The 7,376-nt window shown below is 44.7% G+C and overlaps 1 non-coding gene across 1 annotated transcript; it reads left to right on the forward strand.

Annotated features, from left to right (window-relative positions):
* Positions 1 to 1,198: 1,198 nt before the first annotated feature.
* Positions 1,199 to 1,306, forward strand: LOC130964982 (small nucleolar RNA R71). The gene has a single exon (XR_009081043.1). It is a non-coding gene; the product is annotated as a small nucleolar RNA R71 (small nucleolar RNA).
* The last annotated feature ends 6,070 nt before the right edge of the window (positions 1,307 to 7,376 follow it).

Raw genomic sequence — 7,376 nt, forward strand, 5'->3', positions numbered from 1 at the left:
CCTCCCAACACCAAACTTAGAGTTTGACTGTGGGGGCTCTGTTTGTCTCTGATTTGAGAGAAGCTTTTCATGCTTCTTCTCCATGGTGACAGAGGGATATCCTTGAGCCTTAAACACCAAGGATTTTTCATTCACTTGAATGATCAGTTCACCTCTATCAACATCAATCACAGCCTTTGCTGTGGCTAGGAAGGGTCTGCCAAGGATGATGGATTCATCCATGCACTTCCCAGTCTCTAGGACTATGAAATCAGTAGGGATGTAATGGTCTTCAACTTTTACCAAAACATTCTCTACAAGTCCATGAGCTTGTTTTCTAGAATTGTCTGCCATCTCTAATGAGATTCTTGCAGCTTGTACCTCAAAGATCCCCAACTTCTCTATTACAGAGAGAGGCATGAGGTTCACACTTGACCCTAAGTCACACAGGGCCTTCTTGAAGGTCATGGTGCCTATGGTACAAGGTATGGAAAACTTCCCAGGATCTTGTCTCTTTTGAGGTAATTTCTGCCTAGACAAGTCATCCAGTTCTTTGGTGAGCAAAGGAGGTTCATCTTCTCAAGTCTCATTTCCAAATAACTTGTCATTTAGCTTCATGATTGCTCCAAGGTATTTAGCAACTTGCTCTTCAGTGACATACTCATCCTCTTCAGAGGAAGAATACTCATCAGAGCTCATGAAAGGCAGAAGTAAGTCCAATGGAATCTCTATGGTCTCATTTTGAGCCTCAGATTTCCATGGTTCCTCATTGGGGAACTCAGAGGAGGTTGGTGCACGCCCATTGAGGTCTTCCTCAGTGGCGTCCACTTCCTCTCTTTCCTCTCCAGATTCGGCCATGTTTATGGCCTTGCACTCTCCTTTTGGATTTTCTTATGTATTGCTTGGAAGAGTACTTGGAGGGAGTTCAGTAATTTTCTTACTCAGCTGTCCCACTTGTGCTTCCAAATTCCTAATGGAAGACCTTGTTTCAGTCATGAAACTTTGAGTGGTTTTGATTCGATCAGAGACCATGGTTGCTAAGTCAGAGGGGTTCTGCTTAGAATTCTCTGTCTGTTGCTGAGAAGATGATGGAAAAGGTTTGCTATTGCTAAACCTGTTTCTTCCACCATTGTTGTTGTTGAAACCTTGTTGAGGTCTCTCTGAACTATTTTCTATCAGAGAGACCATCATAGAAAATACCTATGATGCTCGATTCAGAAAGCATGTCAGAAGGACATTTTCTGATTAATTGTTTGTATCTTTCCCAGGCTTCATAGAGGGATTCTCCATCCTTCTGTCTGAAGGTTTGGACTTCCACTCTAAGCTTACTCAATTTTTGAGGTGGAAAGAACTTTGCCAAGAAGGCATTGACTAGCTTTTCCCAAGAGTCCAGGCTTTCTTTAGGTTGAGAGTCCAACCATATTCTAGCTCTGTCTCTTACAGCAAAAGGGAAGAGCATTAGTCTATAGACCTCAGGGTCAACCCCATTAGTCTTGACTGTGTCACAGATTTGCAAGAATTTAGCTAAAAACTGATGAGGATCTTCTAATGGAAGTCCATGGAACTTGCAATTCTGTTGCATTAGAGAAATTAATTGAGGCTTAAGCTCAAAGTTGTTTGCTCCAATGGCAGGGATAGAGATGCTTCTCCCATAGAAGTCGGGAGTAGGTGCAGTAAAGTCACCCAGCACCTTCCTTGCATTGTTGGCATTGTTGTTGTTTTCGGCTACCATGGGTTCTTCCTCTTTGAAGAGTTCTGTTAGGTCCTCTACAGAGAGTTGTGCTTTAGCTTCTCTTAGCTTTCGCTTCAAGGTCCTTTCAGGTTCAGGGTCAGCTTCAACAAGAATGCCTTATTAAAGAAGATGGAGTTCGAATTTTGCATTAAGGAATAGTGTTAGTCCATAAATAGAAGGATGTGAGAAGAAGGGAAGTAATTTTCGAAAATTAAGTAAAAGATTTTGAAAACATTTTGAAAAACATTACTTGATGTTCGAAAATAAAAGTGGGAAAGAAGTAAAGTGATTTTTGAAAAAAGATTTTGAAATTAGAAATCAAAAAGATTTGATTGAAAACTATTTTGAAAAAAAGATGTGGTTAAGAAGATATGATTGGTTTTAAAAAGATGTGATTGAAAAGATATGATTTGAAAACAATTTTAAAAAGATTTGATTTTAAAAATTAATGACTTGCCTAACAAGAAAAGATATGATTCAAACATTAAACCTTTCTCAACAGAAAAGGCAACATACTTGAAATGTTCAATCAAATCATTAATTGTTGGTAAGTGTTCCGGGGGTTACCTGAAACGTGTAGCTGGTCGTCTGGAGATGCCCGAGGTGGGGTCAGGGACCCGAGCTTGATGTGTTGGCGGTTGGTGGTTGTACCTGCAATGACACTCCGATGCTTAAGTTAGCATGGGTCCAAGCAGATATGTGTAGAATGTGGAATGTATGTCATACCTGGGTGCTCCAGTGTATTTATAGTAGTTGGTTGTGATCTTCCCTGGATAAGATATTCTTATCTTATCTTATCTTTTGGGAGTTTTACCTCTATCTTTGTGGAACCGCCTTTCCTAGGCCTTTTCGGCCTTTAGGTTTTGGGCTTCGTTCCTTTTGATGGGCCTTCTTAGCTTTATTTGTCCGAGGTCCGACCTCAGGCGTGGGCCTTGGGACGAGGTCGGACCTTTCATGGATTTTGCCGAGTTGGAGGAGCTCGGTCAGGGTATGAACAGTGCCCCTGCCCGAGTTCGTCCTTTTTGGGAGGTCGAGCTCGGGCATAGTTGTTTTTTCAAAATTCAAAAATGGCCGTTCCTGCATTTATTGCATTTTACCGTTTCTCCTCGATTTCCGTTCGGGCTCTGTGAAGGCATTATTTATTTGCTCCCTTCCTTTTTCTTCGTTTATTCTGTTCCTTCCTGTTTTTCTAAGTTTTTGCCATCTCTTTTTCGAGCACCGCTTCTTCTTTCTCTTTGTTCTTCTTCCCCGAATCTTTCCGTGCGTCTTTCCGGGGTTTCCTCTGTGCCGCCGTTTCGTTCTCCTTGCTTCGGAGCTCGTCGTCTTCTTTCTTTCTTCCAGGTTTGTTCCCGTCTCTTTTCTTTGCGCACATATGCTTTCTGTTCTTTTGTGTGGCTCTTTGTCTGTTTCCTCTTTCTTTATGCCTGGGTTGCCCCAAAAAGAGGCGCCGCCATTGCTTTGTTTGTATATGGGGGGGGGGCTCTTTTTGTTTTTCTGGTACTTTGTTCCGGGTTGCCACATTTTCTTTTGTTGGGTTTTTGTTTCTTGCTTGGCTGAACGGGTTTTCGCTGTCTGCTTTATGTGATTTTTGCTTGCTGTTTGTATTTCTTCTTTGTAGGTAAGAGTTTTATGTCTCGAAAGGTTCTTCAAGCGATGTCGACCAAGATTCCAAGTGGTCTTGGTTGGGTAGACCCTCTTCCTCTAAAAGTCCCTTCTGTGGTAGACTCTGAATATTTGGCTAGGTTCCGTAGGCACTGTAGCATATGTGAGAATAGAGAGTCTGAGAGGGATTATGAACTAGTAGCCCCGGATTTCGAGGAGAGAGTTTGCTTCCCGCCTTTAGATAGTTCCGAGAAGCTCTTCTTTTATGCTTATGATTGTTTTTTCTCTAAGCTGAGTGTCCGACTTCCTTTTACCGGCCTGGAGTCCGAGGTGTTGTGGTCTTGTAACCTTGCCCCTACGCAGCTCCATCCAAATTCTTGGGCGTTTTTAAAGCTGTTTCAACTTTTGTGTCAGTTTTTGGGCGTCGCTCCCTCTATTTCTCTTTTTTCCTATTTGTTTGTGTTGACGAAGCCGGGGTCGGGTGGAGGGAAGGTGTCTTGGGTTTCTTTTAGGGCTAACCAGGGAAGGAAGTTTTGTACCCTTTATGATGAGTCCTTTCATGATTTCAAAAACTTTTATTTCAAGGTCCGGGCTACTGGAGACGTCCGACCTTTCTTTCTGGATGAGAGTGGGGAGCCTTCTTTTCCTCTTTGCTGGCAGGAGAATGTAGTGTCTGCTAAGTATACTTTTGAGAGTCTAGATGAGGTTGAGCAGGCTTTTGTGGGTGTGGTGAGCAGTTTATGGGGTCGGGCACCTCACTTGGACACGAAGAAAATGTTGGGAGATCCAAGCCTTCTCCGTTCCGAGTTAGGTAGTTCCCGACCTCTTCGAGATTCATCTTTTCTTAGCATTTTGGTTTTGCTTGTTTTTGGTTGAATTTCTGTTGTGGTAATCCTTTTCTTTATATTTCTGCAGAGATGTCTTCTCAGGCGGATTCCATGAAGTTCCTTCGTCGGACGAAGAAGTCTGTGGCTGCTCGAAATATCGAGGCTGAGGCTTCTGCTCGATCTTCTCCGCAGAAGACTATCGTGGGTGTTCAGACTCGGTCGAAGACTATTCCGACTCCCCAGTTCCGAGCTATAAATCAAGATCCTCCGACCTCCGGGCCTGCTACCTCTTCTCCTCCCCCGTTCTCGGGTCCTCCCCCCAAGAAGCAGAAGACCTCTCAAGAGCTTGCGGGTTTTAATGATAAGGATTTCGATGCTCTCGGTTGGATTGAACAGCATATTCTCCCTCAGACTTTTATCTCTACTGATGACGTGTCTATGGAGCATCATTTTCAGTATATGGCGCGGAGTTGTGTTCGGATGGCCAGTCTTCATGCTGCTATTGCCTGGGAGTTCTCGAAATCCCCCATTGGCGCGACCAGCTCCCGACTTGAGAAGGCTCAGTCCGAGTTCGAGAAGATTAGTGAGCTGAAGGCTGCTAGGATTACGGAGCTGGAGGCCTCTTTGGAGAAGGAGAAAGCTAAAGCTACCGCGGCTGTGGCGGCAGCGAAAGCGTCCGAGGAGATGGCGAAGGCGGCGACGGAGAATTATACTCGGATATATGCCGAGCTTGTAGAGACAAGGGAGAAGTTGCAATCTGCTCAGGATGACTTTTACGAGCTGGAAGGCCATGTGGCTAAGGGTATGGATGCTATGTTCGAGAATTTGAAGGCTCAGGTCCGGGTTCTTGCTCCTGACCTGGATCTGAGCTTATTTAGTACGGATAACGTTGTTGTGGAGGGAAAGATTGTTCCTGCTCCCAATGAGGATGAGGTTCTGGTGTCCGATCCCAAGGTTCCGGTGTCCGACCTCAAGGTTCCGGTTGCGGACCCGACTTCACCTTTGGCCGGGGATGGATCTGGTGTGGAGGTTTCAAGCCGGGATGACGGTGCCGTTGATGCAGTCCCGATTTCTATGTTTCCTCCGCAGCCTTCTGTTGATGTGGAGTCCGGAAAGGATCTTGATCCTCTGTAATCTTTTTATTTTTGGTTTTTTGCCCGGCCTGTGGGCTCTTTTGCTTTTGGATGGTTTCTGTGAACGCTTTGGACACCTTTTTGCTTTTAGCTACTTGTAGTAACTTTTTAGCTTTATCATGCGGTGTTTTATTCGCGTTTTGATTTTTTGTTCCGCTTTTATGCTTTTTTAGTTGTTTTTGGATAACAACTTTTTTAGCTAGCGCTTTGAAACTTTGCTTTGCCTCTTCCTTTGATTTCGTTTTTTCGCTTGTACTTTTTAGTTGTTTTTGGATAACAACTTTTTTAGTAAGCATTTTCGAAACTTCGTTTTATCTTTTCCTTCGATTTCGTTTCTTCGCTTGTACTTTTTTAGTTGTTTTTGGATAACAACTTTTTAGTAAGCGTTTTCGAAACTTCGTTTTATCCTTTCCTTCGATTTCGTTTCTTCGCTTGTACTTTTTTAGTTGTTTTTGGATAACAACTTTTTAGTAAGCGTTTTCGAAATCTTGGCTTTTGCCGTTTTTAAGGCTTCTTTCTTGGATCCGGGTTTTTCCTCGGACCTCGGGTGTTCAAGTACTTCCCTTTGTTGGGTCCGACCTTGTCGTTGGTCGGCCTTTTAAGTTATTTTTGTAATCTCTTTTTATTTGGCTTTTTGAACCTTTTCAGAGTTACTTTATAACTTCTCACATTAATTTGAACCTCGTCGCTTTATCTTTGCCGACTGTTCATACCCTGACCGAGCTCTCCAAACTCGGGAAGTTCGCAGAAGGTCCGACCTCGTCCCAAAGGCCCACGCCTGAGGTCGGACCTCGGACAAATAAAGAAGAAGGCCCAAAACGAAGGAACATAGCCCAATCTAAAGGCGGCTAAAGCCCAGAAAGATAAAGGCGGTTCCCTTGAAGATAAGATGACCTCACTTAAAGATAAGATAAGATAACTAACTTATCCTATCCACAGGAGGCCACATCTCACCATTATAAATACACTGGAGCACCCAGGTATAACTCATACTCTAATTCTACTCAATATCTGCTTGGACCCATGCTAACTTAAGCATCGGAGTGTCATTGCAGGTACAACCCCCAGCCGCTCAGCACACCAAGCTCGGGTCACGGAACCCCTACCTCGGGTCTTGCCAGACGACCGAGCTACACGTTTCAGGTAACCCTCGGAACATTGGCGCCGTTGCCGGGGACCCTGGAAGTCATCCCTTTACCATGGCGGACGACCCTCCCAACAATAACCACGCTACATCAGAACAAGAAGAGGAAATTGACACCGGAGAACGACCGGACAGCCCTCTATCACCACGCACTCCAGGAGGAAACAAACAGAATCGCCCAAAGACATCACTTCCAAACAAAAATCCACAAAATCCCGAAAAAGAAGAGCTCAGAAATTCTAGAAGCAGTACGGGCACAGCAAAACCGACTGAAACAACTCGAAGAGGACATAAAAAAGCAGAAAGAAACTGAACAAGATTTGAGAAGGGAAGCTCGCAAGCGCAGAGAGTTAGAAGAAAAGCTGTGGAAGATAGAGGCCGAGTTGAAAGACCGGACGGAACGCGGCGCCACCCCCGAAAACAACCATGATCCCTTCACACAAGAGATCATGAAGGAGAAGGCACCGCGAAACTTCAAACCACCTGATATGGATCTCTACGACGGCACCACCGACCCAAGTCACCACCTCAGCAACTTCCGAAGCAGAATGTACCTGGTCGACGCCTCCGACGCGATTCGGTGCAAAGCCTTCCCCACCACTCTCACCAAGTCGGCCATGAAGTGGTTCGACAACCTGCCACCAGGATCAATCTCCAGCTTCGAGGACCTAACCAAGAAATTCCTAACAAGGTTCTCTATTCAAAAGGACAAGGCAAAACATGCCCCCAGTCTACTCGGGATCAAACAGGGTAACCAAGAAACTCTCCGAGAATACATGGAGCGATTCAACAAAGCCTGCCTGGACATACAACACTTGCCCACTGAAGCAGCCATCATGGGACTAGCAAACGGCCTAAAAGAAGGACCATTTAGCCAATCCCTATCCAAACGATACCCGACCTCCTTATACGAGGTGCAAGAGCGGGCAGAAAAATATATCAACATGGAGGAAACCTCC

Source organism: Arachis stenosperma, chromosome 2 (genome assembly GCF_014773155.1).
Source record: "Arachis stenosperma cultivar V10309 chromosome 2, arast.V10309.gnm1.PFL2, whole genome shotgun sequence".
Taxonomy (NCBI): Eukaryota; Viridiplantae; Streptophyta; class Magnoliopsida; order Fabales; family Fabaceae; genus Arachis; species Arachis stenosperma.